Genomic DNA, 13,258 nt, shown 5'->3' with positions numbered 1-13,258 from the left:
CCTGTTTTCTGCCTGCGTGTGTCTTTCCTCTTATACTCACAGTCAATATTTGTGGGGGGCTGCCTATCCTTTGGGGTTGTGCTCTGAGGCAAGATAGAATTCCCATTTCCATCTATAGGGGTATTTAGTCCTCCGGCTGTGTCGAGGTGTCTAGGACGTGTTAGGTACACCCCACGGCTACTTCTAGTTGCGGTGTCAGTTTAGGGTTTGCGGTCAGTACAGGTACCACCTACTCCTGAGAAAGTCTCATGCAGCTCCAAGGTCACCGGATCATAACAGACTACTGCTCCCATCAGCCTGCGCCTGCTGCTCCTACTAACAGCAAGAGCAGGCAGCAGCTGATGGGAGTATTCAGACGATGCCTGTGCTCTAAATTAATAATTACATTAAAAAACTGGCATGGGTTCCCCTGTACTTTTGATAACCAACCAGGCAAAACTGACAGCTGAGGACTGTTTTTTTAATTATTTATTCAGCGTGCAGGCGACGGCTGATGAATACTCCCATTAGCCGCTCCTGTTCTTACTGTTATTAGCGGCAGCAAACGTAGGCTGATGGGAGTAATATTCCCATCAGCTGACACCAATGAGCGGATGTAAACTTTTTACCCCTGATTACAGCTGTGCGCTTATACTGTCATATGACAGCATGGGAACCGTGGCTGTCTGACCGGTGGTAATTATTTTACTGCCAACCAGCAGCAGTGTTAGCTGCACTGTCTTGTACATGACAGTGTTGCAAACACTAAATGTTCAGGGTCCCCAATCAAGTGAATGGGGTCCGGGTTCAGGTCCGGGTACTGTTCTGGTACCCGAACCAAAACTTTTTTTTAACTGTTTGTCCGAACCCGCTGGATTCGAACATCCAGGGGTCCGCCCATCTCTAGACTCAACCAATGGTTTGGGGCAAGATGGCTGACTGATCTTGCTCAAAACCATATGCTGCTATGCATCTAAGGAAGGCTATTCACTTTGACCTGTGTATTGAATCTGCAGCCAATAAGAAACTAGGCATTTACAGAATCATCCCATTTACTTAGAATGCATTTTTTTCATGTTAATTATTTTCATAATACTGTGCTATTCTACAGTCCACAACAGCTGGATTATCACCTCATGAGGAGTACTACTTTAACATCTTAATAGTGTACAGGTCAGCTTGACAGTAACTTTGTTTTTACACTTATTGACTGTATTCCATACTTGTCCCAGGCTCTGCTTCCTTCCTCTGGAACTGCTGCCCTATTTTGTTCTCCCTGAATTTCATCTGCCTTCTGCAATCCTCCTCCTGGTTTTACTTTGGTTGAATTAAGCCATATTCTGTTGTTAGACTCTGCTCTTATTTAACATTCGTTAATGCACTACGCCTGTGGTTCCTCTACTTTTCTAACACTGAACCTTACAGTGAACCTAACACTGTGGTACCTCTTACACTGTTCTTTACTATCAGAAGGATATTCTTTCCAATATATATATATTATTATTATTATTATTATTCATTTAATTATGTGTCTTTAATTATTTTTCTAGTGAAAACAAGTTATCATCTACCCACAAGACAGGTAAAATCTTATGGAATGGTGTTTGTCCAACTGCTTGGACCCACTCCAATTGACAGAATGGAGAACCTTTATCCCCGTTAGAATGGAGAGGCAGTGCAGATGCGTGACTGCCGCTCCACTCATTCCCTTAGGACCAACAGCCCCATAAAGAATAAGTGGAAAAGCATTCCAACATTTTACCTGCCACCCCATTTTGTAGAGGGGAAAAACGTATTTTTCTGCAGATAGCTGTAGGTCCCACTGTTTGGACCCCCAACAGATTAAGGAGTTATAATTTATTCTGTGGCTATATAATAACATGTTTTCACTGGTCAGCCCCTGTAAGTGCTCAAAAGTGCAGAATTCTGAATGATGTGTGGAGATAATTGCTATCCCCTAAGATATCTTAATCAACAATGATGATGACAAGCAAGTAGTTAAAAAGTGATAGAAGCTGATCTTTGTCATTCTACCAGTGCACACACAATGATATATATAAAGAATAATACTAACATCGCAAAATTTACAAAATAGTTTAAACTTACCTATGGGATTATCATCATCACCTGGGAAATTTATAAGGAAATATATTGTAATTTATAAAAAGTGACCAATAGGATATGAAGTTCAAAGCTTCAGGTTTATTCTCACAGTTGGCAAATAAAATGTCTATTGAAAAGACAGAGCAATAAACGGTGGAAGAGTTTCACCAATTTTCTAGTTATTGGTTCAATCCTGTGCCTCAAAATGGCTACTTTATCTTGCCTGAACCCACTATGCATGTAAGGTAGACTGTTCCCTTAAAAATATGCTCTAATTTTTTGCCATGTATTAATAGGTTGCAGTCACAACATTATTTTGTGTAATGATTCAATCCCACTTGTTGGTGAAACTGCAGCCGATAGGAAACTAGCCACATAATCCCATTCACCCAGAGTGCATGTTTTATAATGTGTGTTTCAGCAGTTTTTACAAATACTCATTTATCATTCTGTGCAAGTCTACAGTCCATAAGTGGAATATTGCAAACTTTGTTTTTACATACTGTATATTGATAATGGTGCTTTTTACATTGCTCTTTAACTAAATACCAAAAAAGAAAAATAATTTTTAATGATTAATGTTTAAAACTATATTAACACACATAACACTTTTAAAAGACAAAAACAAAAACAAAACAGATGCTAGACATTAAGGGTGTATACAGGGATAACCAGTTATATGGCTAACAGACCCTACTTGGCCCTACAAAGCTTTTAGCCCACCTAACCATGGCAGCCTAAATAGTCGACATGGCACCCCCACTCAATGTCGGGAGTTTCTGGACTGCATTATTCCCATGTGTGTATGGGTGCACGAAAGGTGAAATTACTGGCCCTCTGACCAATTGATGTCCTTCTCTAATCTTTACCAAACATACACTGATGAACCCCTTGAATGGTGGAGAGAAATGCATTGGGACCAAAGGATTAGGCATTAGTGATGAGCGAGTGTGCTCGTTACTTGGGTTTTCTGAGCATGCTCAGGTGTTCTTTGAGTATCCTGGGCGTGCTCGTAGATTATGTTTGTGTCTCTGCAGCTGCATGATTTGTGGCTGCTAGACAGCCTGAATACATGTGGGGATTCCCTAACAAACAGGCAATCCCTGCATGTGTTCAGTGTTATGATCCGGTGACCCTGGAGCCGCATGAGACTATCTCTGGAGTAGGTGGTACCTGTACTGACCGCAACCCTAAACTGACACCGCAACTAGAAGTAGCCGTGGGGTGTTCCTAACATGGCCTAGACACCTTGACACAGCCGGAGGACTAAATACCCCTAAAGTTGGAAATGGGAATTCTATCTTGCCTAAGAGCAGAACCCCAAAGGATAGGCAGCCCCCCACAAATATTGACTGCGAGTTTAAGAGGAAAATACGTACTCAGGTAGAAAAACAGAATTTAGCAAAAGAGGCACTTCTAGCTAAATAGAAAAGTACAGGACAGAATTCTAAGCGTTCAGTATTAAAACCCTAAAAATATCCACAGCAGGTAATACTAATATTCTACATCTAACTAAAGACATAGAATGTATATCTGCATCTCCAGAGAATCCAACAAGACAGAAAAATCCAAACAAAGTCTAAGCTGGACAAAAACACAATAAATTGCACTGAACAGAAAAGCACACTGCATGCGTGCTACAGAGACAAAAAGCCAGACACTTATCTTAGCTGAATTGACAGCAGGGCATGAGGAGCCAGACAGAGATGCAATCCCTCCATGAACAATGAACAACTGGCAGGGAATGCTGGATCCTACACACCTAAATACCTAATAGAGCTGCAATCAGCAGAAACACCTGCCCTGAACTACAATCCAGAGACAACTGCACTACCACTAACAACCACCGGAGGGAGCCCAAGAGCAGAATTCACAACAGTTCAGGTTGTCAAACAGCCACAAATCATGCAACTGCAGTGACACAAACATAATCTACAAGCTCGCCCAAGATACTCAGAGAACATCGGAGTATGCTCGGAAATCTCGAGTAACAAGCACACTCACTCATCACTATTAGGCAACCCACTTTGAAGAATCTTTCATGAGATAAGTAATATCTATGGATTTTCTGTACATATGGTGGGCTTTTTCCAGTTATGGATGCATCTGAGAAAATGTTTTTAGGCACCTTAGATTTTATATATATTATTATTATTATTTATTGTTATAGCGCCATTTATTCCATGGCGCTTTACATGTGAGGAAGGGTATACATAATAAAAACAAGTACAATAATCTTAAACAATACAAGTCATAACTGGTACAGGAGGAGTGAGGACCCTGCCCGCGAGGGCTCACAATCTACAAGGGATGGGTGAGAATACAGTAGGTGAGGATAGAGCTCGTCGTGCAGCGGTTTGGTTGATCGGTGGTTACTGCAGGTTGTAGGCTTGTCGGAAGAGGTGGGTCTTCAGGTTCCTTTTGAAGATTTCGATGGTAGGCGAGAGTCTGATGTGTTGTGGTAGAGGGTTCCAGAGTAGGGGTGATACGCGAGAGAAATTTTGTATGCGATTGTGGGAAGAGGAGATAAGAGGGGAGTACAGAAGGAGATCTTGTGAGGATCGGAGGTTGCGTGTAGGTAAGTACTGGGAGACGAGGTCACAGATGTATGGAGGAGACAGGTTGTGGATGGCTTTGTATGTCATGGTTAGGGTTTTTTACTGGAGTCTCTGGGCAATGGGGAGCCAGTGGAGGGATTGACAGAGGGGAGAGGCCGGGGAATAGCGGGGGGACAGGTGGATTAGTCGGGCAGCAGAGTTTAGAATAGATTGGAGGGGTGGGAGAGTGTTCGAGGGGAGGCCACAGAGCAGGAGGTTGCAGTAGTCAAGGCGAGAGATGATGAGGGCATGGACTAGGGTTTTTGCAGATTCTTGGTTGAGGAATGAATGGATTTGTGAAATATTTTTGAGTTGAAGTCGGCAGGAAGTGGAAAGGGTTTGGATATGTGGTTTGAAGGAGAGATCAGCGTCAAGGATTACCCCGAGGCAGCGAGCTTGTGGGACTGGGGAGAGTGGGCAGCCATTTACTGTAATGGTTAGGTTCGTTGGGGGGGTCACGTGAGATGGGGGAAAGATGATGAATTCTGTTTTGTCCATGTTAAGTTTCAGAAATCTAGCGGAGAAGAAGGATGAAATAGTGGACAGACATTGAGGGATTCTGGTTAGTAGGGAGGTGATATCTGGTCCAGAAATGTAGATCTGTGTGTCATCAGCATAGAGGTGATACATATATATCTATGTACATTTGATATTTGATGTACATTTGGTAGACATTGCAGTTACATCTACCAAGTAGGGTGGTATATGTTTATAGCTTTTATATATACTTATTGTCTAGCACAGGTGGCATTAGGGTTGACCAGGGACTGACAAAGTTGTTCGGGGCACATTTTTAACTATTAGGGTATGTGTCCACGGCCGGATTACATCCTGATTAGCTGCGAATTGAACGCTGCGCACAACCGCAGTGTTCAACCCGCAGCATCCAGATGTTATAGCATAGTGGAGGGGATTTTATGAAATCCAATCTCCACTATGCGTGCGAACACGCATCCGGCGGCCCTGCGTTTATGGACATGTGGCGCGTCTTTTTAGAATGCAGCCTGTCTGTTTACCTTGCGGCGACGCTCCGTTGCCACAGGGTAAAATACAGGGCCCTATGTATGGGGTGCGGCGATTCCAGATGTGTGCAATGACACATCCAGAATCACCGTGCATACAGAAGGGGGCGGTGCTTTGGGCGGAGCTAGTTTTCCACTCCGTCCAAAGCGCCGGCAATCCGGACAGTGGACACGCACCAACCTCTGCGATTAAGTTGTCTAAAATCTTTGTAGAGCCAAGCAGGGTCTGTTAGACATGTAACTGGCTATCTCTGTATGTCTAGCACCTGTTTTTTAAGTATTATATATATTAATATGGTTTTAAACAGTAATCATTAAAAGTTATTTTTTGGGAGTTTTTCTTCTTTTTTGGTATTTAATCTTGTGGGACCCCACATTATATATTTACTCATTTGTTTTTTCTCTATTGTTCTTTACTAAGAGGTGAAGCATAATTGCTTAACATACAGTATATTAGTAATCTTACAGCACTGAACTTGTTGAGGTTGAGATGTGCCTGAAAAAACATAGCCACTGACTCCTTTGAAATTAAGCTACTTATGGTCACACTATAAGTATTTTACATCCCTATTTGTAAGCCAAAACCAGGAGTGGGTGAAAATACAGAAGTGCTGACATGTTTCTATTATACTTTTACTCCCATTGTTCCACTCCTGGTTTTGACTTACAAATACTGATGTAAAATACTGACCAAATATTGATAATGTGACCGTAGCTTAAAGTTTCAGACTCGCTATATGCTGAGAATCTACTTTCTAGAGACTTTACTGAGAAATGCTGTATGCTTGATGCTTTCTTGCTGTTCTTTCACAGCAATTAGATGGATCCCTCTCATTCTTTGCTTTCTGTCATTCCCTAGCTTTTATTTCACAGCCCAAATATATTTTCATGCATTTATCATCATCATTATTATTTCATTGTTTTCTATGTGACTGTTTTAAATTCTTTAAGTATTCAGTAACGTAGACTTCTGAATTATGTGTGGGGATTTGTGTTGAGCGATACCTTCCGAAATTTGAAAGTATCAGTATAGGATTGGATTGGCCGATATCCAAAAAATATCGGATATCGCCGATACCGATACCCGATACCAATACAAGTCAATGGGACACAAATATCGGAAGTGATCCTGGATGGTTCCCAGGGTCTGAAGGAGAGGAAACTCTCCTTCAGGCCCTGGGATCCATATTCATGTTAAAAATAAAGAATAAAAATAAAAAATATGGATATACTCGCCCTCGGACGAGCCCTGGCTGTCAACGCTGCAAGCGTCTGCCTCCGTTCCTAAGAATGCAGAGAGTGAAGGACCTTCGATGACGTCACGGTCACGTGAGCGGTCACATGAGCGGTCACGCGACCAATCACAAAACCGCGAAGTCATCGCAGGTCCTACACTCACTGTATTCTTAGGAACGGAGGCTGCCGGTTGCACCGCTGCGAGCCAGGGGCCGTCGGTGGGTGAGTATATCCATATTTTTTATTTTTATTCTTTATTTTTTACATGAATATGGATCCCGATCCCGATTCCCGATATCGCAAAAATATCGGAACTCGGTATCGGAATTCCGATACAGCAAATATTGGTCGATACCCGATATTTGCATAATTGGAATGCTCAACACTAGTGGGGATAACTACTATCATGGCTGATAGGGATAGGGACAAGGTCTGATCATGAAGAGAGGAAATGAACCAGCTTCCCAGCTTGCAAAAATATTTTGGAATAAAAAATATTAATAGATTCCATCATGAGTACAGATACAGCTATGAGTTTCGAGCATCCATTGCTTTCTTTAACAAAGTATTGTTAAAGAACGCAATGGATGTTCGAAACACAACAGTTGTATGTTTAAATACAATTGCAACATTGCAATAAAATGTGATAAGAGCCGTTCAAAACATCTTATCTACCCCAAAATAATATAATTAAAGCAACAGCTCAAGGCTTATAAAATAAGCCCTCACACGGCCCCATATCCAAAAAAGAAAACATTACTGGTCTCTGAAAATGATGACAAAAGCAAAATTTGTTTTTTTGCATCACCTAAAAACAGGGTGGGCCATTTATATGGATACACCTACATAAAAAGGAATGGTTGGTGATATCAACTTCCTGTTTGTGGCACAGTAGTACATGGGAGAAGGAAAAGTTTTCAAGATGGGTGGTGACCATGGCGGCCATTTTGAAGTCAGCCATTTTGGATCCAACTTTATTTTTTTCAATGGGAAGAGGGTCATATGACACATCAAACTTATTGAGAATGTCACAAGAAAAACAATAGTGTGCTTGGTTTTAATGTCATTTTATTGTTTCATGAGTTATTTACAAGTCTATGACCACTTATAAAATGTGTTCAAAGTGCTGCCCATTGTGTTGAATTGCCAATGCAACTCTCTTCTCCCACAGCATAGACCACCACATTATGGGTGTCAGGTCCAAGCATACCTACATGAATAGTTTCCTGGAAAGTAGATTGGTCGTCGTGGGCCAGTTGAATGGCCACCAAGGTCTCCTGATCTGACCCCCTTAGACTTTTATCTTTGAGTCATCTGAAAGCAATTGTGTATGCTGTGAAGATCCGAAATCTGCAGCATCTGAAACAACAGATACTGGAAGCCTGTGCTAGCATTTCTTCTGCAGTGTTGCTATCAGTGTGTCAAGAGTGGGATAAGAGGGTTGCACTGACAATCCAACACAATAGGCAGCAATTTGGACACATTTTATAAGTGGTCATAAACTTGTAAATAACTCATGAAAGAATAAAGCACCCCATTGTTTTTCTTGTGAAATTCTCAATAAGCTGGATGTGTCACACGACCTTCCCATTGGAAAAAATAAAGTTGGATCCAAAATGGCCGACTTCAAAATGGCCGCCATAGTCACCGCCTATCTTGAAAAGTTTTCCCCCTCCCATATACTAATGTGCCGCAAACAAGAAGTTGATATCACCAACCATTCCCATTTTATTTAGGTGTATCCATATAAATGGCCCACCCTGTAGAAATATACATACCGTATATGCTCATGCATAAGCCGAGTTTTTCAGCACTTTTTTGTACTGAAAATGCCCCCCTCTGCTTATACGCAAGTCATTGTCCCAGAAGACGGTGGGGGAGTGGCAGAGCAGCGGGTCATGGCAGTGAATATTCATTTTTCTTATAGCATGCCGCCAGCTTCCAGCACACATCCTACATACCTTTCCTGCGTGCCCTCACTGCATCATGTTCATTCTGGTGCCAGCAGCTCTTACGGTCGAGCGATCCCATGGCTCCGCTCATTAAGGTAATGAATATTCCCACCTCTCCACTCCCATAGGTGTGGAGTGAATATTCTTTACCTTAAAGAGCGGGGCCACATGATTGCTCACCAGGAAGTACTGCTAGCCCTGGAGCGAGATGCAGTGAGGACGCGCAGGGAGGTAAGTAGGATGTGTGGTTTTTTTTTTGTTTTTTTAATAGGAGCCATGCATACAGCGATATGGGATAAGGAGCCTTGCATACAAGGACATGGAGAGGGGAGCCATGCATACAAGGACAGTATGGGGAGCCATGCATACCAGGATAGGGATGAGGGGACAATAAATAACCAGCTTATACTCAAGTCAATACATTTACCCAGTTTTTTGAGGAATAATTAGGTGCCTTGGCTTATACTCGGGGTGACTTACACTCGAGTTTATACAGTAGTTTTCGCTGAAGCTGTTCTGGTTCATCCAGTGTCAACTGGGTTCTATCTGTTCCTGTTGATTAACCCTCACCTGCCTACCTGTATATCACTCATGTCTGCCAGCTCCTACCTATCAGCCATGACTGCCAAAACCTGCTGTTCCTGAACACAAGCCATGACCACTAGCACTTGCTGTTCCTGTATACTTGCTGTGCCTGCCAGCACTTGCTGTTCCTATGTAGCAGCCGAACCAGTGCCAGCATACTTCATTGAGAGACAGCTGCCGTGTGTCCGAGATCCGCACCGAAATAGCACCTGGCGTCCATCCAGAGTCAAGTTAAACCTCACCATCCAGCTCTAGCAAAGAGTCGGGTGTATGCTGAGCCATGCCCCTCCAGGCTCTTCTCAGGCCATGGCACAGTGGGTTCACGATCCATGCATCAGCACAGCAATGCAACATAGCATCCGCTAATTACTCCAGCCAAGTTTGCATTTAAAAAGTCAATTGGCTCTCCTTCCCGCCTGAAATATGCCATACTTCCAAACAGTAGTTTTTCTCCAGATATGGGGCATTGGCATACTCAGGAGAAATTGCACAACACATTTTGAGGTCCATTTTCTCCTGTTACCCTTGTGAAAGTAAAAATTTGGGGGCTAAAGTAAAATTTTTGTAAGAAAAGATAAATGCTATTTTATTCCTCCTACATTGTTTTAATTCCTGTGAAATACTTAAAGGGTAAAACACTTCTTAATTGTGGTTTTGAGGACTTTGAGGGATGCAGTTTTTGAGTGGTGTAATTTTGGGGTATTTTCTGTAATATAGACTCACTAAAGTCTCTTCAAATGGACAATAAAAAAGAGTGGTATTGAACAAATTTTACAATTATCATGTAAGAGCAATATGTCACAAAAAATACTTTATCAGAATCATTGGGATATGTTGATGCATTCCAGAGTTATTACTGCATTAAATGACACTGGTCCGGATTGTAAAATTTGGCCTGATCAGGAAGGTGAAAACAGGCTTGAGGGGTGAAGGGGTTAAACTTACCATGGGGGTTTTCATCATCTATGAAACAAATGAGAAAAATATAATTCAATATATAACAGAATGTGAATAATTAGACAGGAAATATATATCTTCTGTTTTAGGCAATGTTTACACGTTGCGTTTTGGCTGCATTTTTTGCTGCTTTTTTAATGCAAATTTTAAGCTACAATTTGCAATACCAGTAAAAGCTATGAGATTTCAAAAATCTCATGTACACATGTTGTTTTATTTCCTGACTGATTTGGAAAACTGCTACATTATTGCAAACTGCAGCAGGTCACTTCTTTCAGTGTATTTTCAGCCTTTTTCCACCCATAGAAAGTAATGAGTAAATGCAAAAACGCTTGACCGATCATAAAAATCTGATTTACCTCGAGTCTGCCAAATGGCTGAATCCTAGACAGGCTCGATGGTCCCTGTTTTTCTCCCGTTTTGATTTCGTGGTCTTGTATCTTCCGGGTTCTAAGAATATTAAGGCTGATGCCCTCTCTAGGAGTTTTTTGCCTGATTCTCCTGAGGTCCTTGAACCGGTCGGCATTCTGAAGGAAGGGGTAGTCCTTTCTGCCATTTCCCCTGATTTACGACGGGTTCTTCAGGAATTTCAGGCTGACAAACCTGACCGCTGTCCAGTGGGGAAACTGTTTGTTCCTGATAGATGGACGAGTAGAGTGATTTCTGAGGTTCATTGTTCTGTGTTGGCTGGCCATCCTGGCATTTTTGGTACCAGAGATTTGGTTGGTAGGTCCTTTTGGTGGCCTTCTTTGTCGCGTGATGTGCGTTCTTTTGTGCAGTCCTGTGGGACTTGTGCGCGGGCCAAGCATTGTTGTTCCCGTGCTAGTGGGTTGCTTTTGCCTTTGCCGATCCCTGAGAGGCCCTGGACGCATATTTCTATGGATTTTATTTCAGATCTTCCGGTTTCCCAGAGGATGTCGGTTATCTGGGTGGTTTGTGACCGGTTCTCTAAGATGGTTCATTTGGTGCCTTTGCCTAAATTGCCTTCCTCTTCTGATTTGGTTCCATTGTTTTTTCAGCATGTGGTTCGTTTGCATGGTATTCCGGGGAATATTGTGTCTGACAGAGGTTCCCAGTTTGTTTCTAGGTTTTGGCGGGCCTTTTGTGCTAGGCTGGGCATTGATTTGTCTTTTTCTTCCGCATTTCATCCTCAGACAAATGGCCAGACCGAGCGAACTAATCAGACTTTGGAAACTTATTTGAGATGCTTTGTGTCTGCTGATCAGGATGATTGGGTGGCTTTCTTGCCATTGGCCGAGTTTGCCCTTAATAATCGGGCTAGTTCGGCTACCTTGGTTTCGCCCTTCTTTTGTAATTTTGGTTTTCATCCTCGTTTTTCTTCTGTGCAGGTTGAGCCTTCTGATTGTCCTGGTGCGGATTCTGTGGTTGACAGGTTGCAGCAGATTTGGGCTCATGTGGTAGACAATTTGGTGTTGTCTCATGAGGAGGCTCAGCGTTTTGCTAACCGTCGTCGGTGTGTTGGTTCCCGGCTTCGGGTTGGGGATTTGGTCTGGTTGTCTTCCCGTCATGTTCCTATGAAGGTTTCTTCCCCTAAGTTTAAGCCTTGGTTAATTGGTCCTTATAGGATTTCTGAGATTATCAATCCGGTGTCTTTTCGTTTGGCACTTCCTGCCTCTTTTGCCATCCATAATGTTTTCCATAGATCTTTATTGCGGAAATATGTGGTGCGCGTTGTTCCCTCTGTTGATCCTCCTGCCCCTGTGTTGGTTGATGGGGAGTTGGAGTATGTGGTTGAGAAGATTTTGGATTCTCGCTTTTCGAGGCGGAGGCTTCAGTACCTTGTCAAATGGAAGGGTTATGGCCAGGAGGATAATTCTTGGATTTTTGCCTCTGATGTCCATGCTGCTGATTTGGCCCGTGCCTTTCATCTGGCTCGTCCTGATCGGCCTGGGGGCTCTGGTGAGGGTTCGGTGACCCCTCTTCAAGGGGGGGGTACTGTTGTGAATTCTGTTCTTGGGCTCCCTTCTGTGGTTGTTGGTGGTAGTGCAGTTGTCTCTGGGTTGTAGTCCAGGGCAGGTGTTTCTGCTGATTTCAGCTCTACTAGGTATTTAGGTGTGCAGGATCCATTAGTCCTTGCCAGTTGTCCATTGTTCTTGGAGGGATTGCATCTCTGTCTGGTTCCTCATGCCCTGCTGTCAATTCAGCTAAGATAAGTGTCTGGTTTTTGTCTCTGCAGCACACATGCAGTGTGTTTGACAATTCAGTGCAATTCATTGTGTTTTTGTCCAGCTTAGACTTTGTTTGGATTTTTTAGTCATGCTGGATTCTCAGGAGATGCAGATATACATTCTATGTCTTTAGTTAGATGTAGAATATTTGTATTATCTGCTGTGGATATTTTTAGGGTTTTAATACTGACCGCTTAGAATTCTGTCCTATCCTTTTCTATTTAGCTAGAAGTGCCTCTTTTGCTAAATCCTGTTTTCTGCCTGCGTGTGTCTTTCCTCTTATACTCACAGTCAATATTTGTGGGGGGCTGCCTATCCTTTGGGGTTGTGCTCTGAGGCAAGATAGAATTCCCATTTCCATCTATAGGGGTATTTAGTCCTCCGGCTGTGTCGAGGTGTCTAGGACGTGTTAGGTACACCCCACGGCTACTTCTAGTTGCGGTGTCAGTTTAGGGTTTGCGGTCAGTACAGGTACCACCTACTCCTGAGAAAGTCTCATGCAGCTCCAAGGTCACCGGATCATAACAGACTACTGCTCCCATCAGCCTGCGCCTGCTGCTCCTACTAACAGCAAGAGCAGGCAGCAGCTGATGGGAGTATTCAGCCAATGCCTGTGCTCTAAATTAATAATTACATTA

At 42.8% G+C, this 13,258-nt stretch overlaps 1 long non-coding RNA gene across 1 annotated transcript in view; it reads right to left on the bottom strand.

Annotated features, from left to right (window-relative positions):
• Positions 1 to 10,442, bottom strand: part of LOC143768388 (uncharacterized) — a 43,218-nt gene extending 32,776 nt beyond the window's left edge. The window contains exons 1-2 of the long non-coding RNA XR_013213840.1: positions 10,420 to 10,442; positions 2,086 to 2,106 (exon numbers count right to left, since the gene is read on the bottom strand). This is a non-coding gene — a long non-coding RNA (uncharacterized LOC143768388). The remainder of the gene's footprint in view (positions 1 to 2,085; positions 2,107 to 10,419) is intronic.
• Between the last annotated feature and the right edge of the window lie 2,816 nt (positions 10,443 to 13,258).

This window comes from Ranitomeya variabilis, chromosome 4 (assembly GCF_051348905.1).
Source record: "Ranitomeya variabilis isolate aRanVar5 chromosome 4, aRanVar5.hap1, whole genome shotgun sequence".
Lineage (NCBI taxonomy): Eukaryota > Metazoa > Chordata > Amphibia > Anura > Dendrobatidae > Ranitomeya > Ranitomeya variabilis.
Note: the sequence above shows the minus strand (reverse complement) of the source record. Positions and strands in the feature narration are given on the sequence as shown.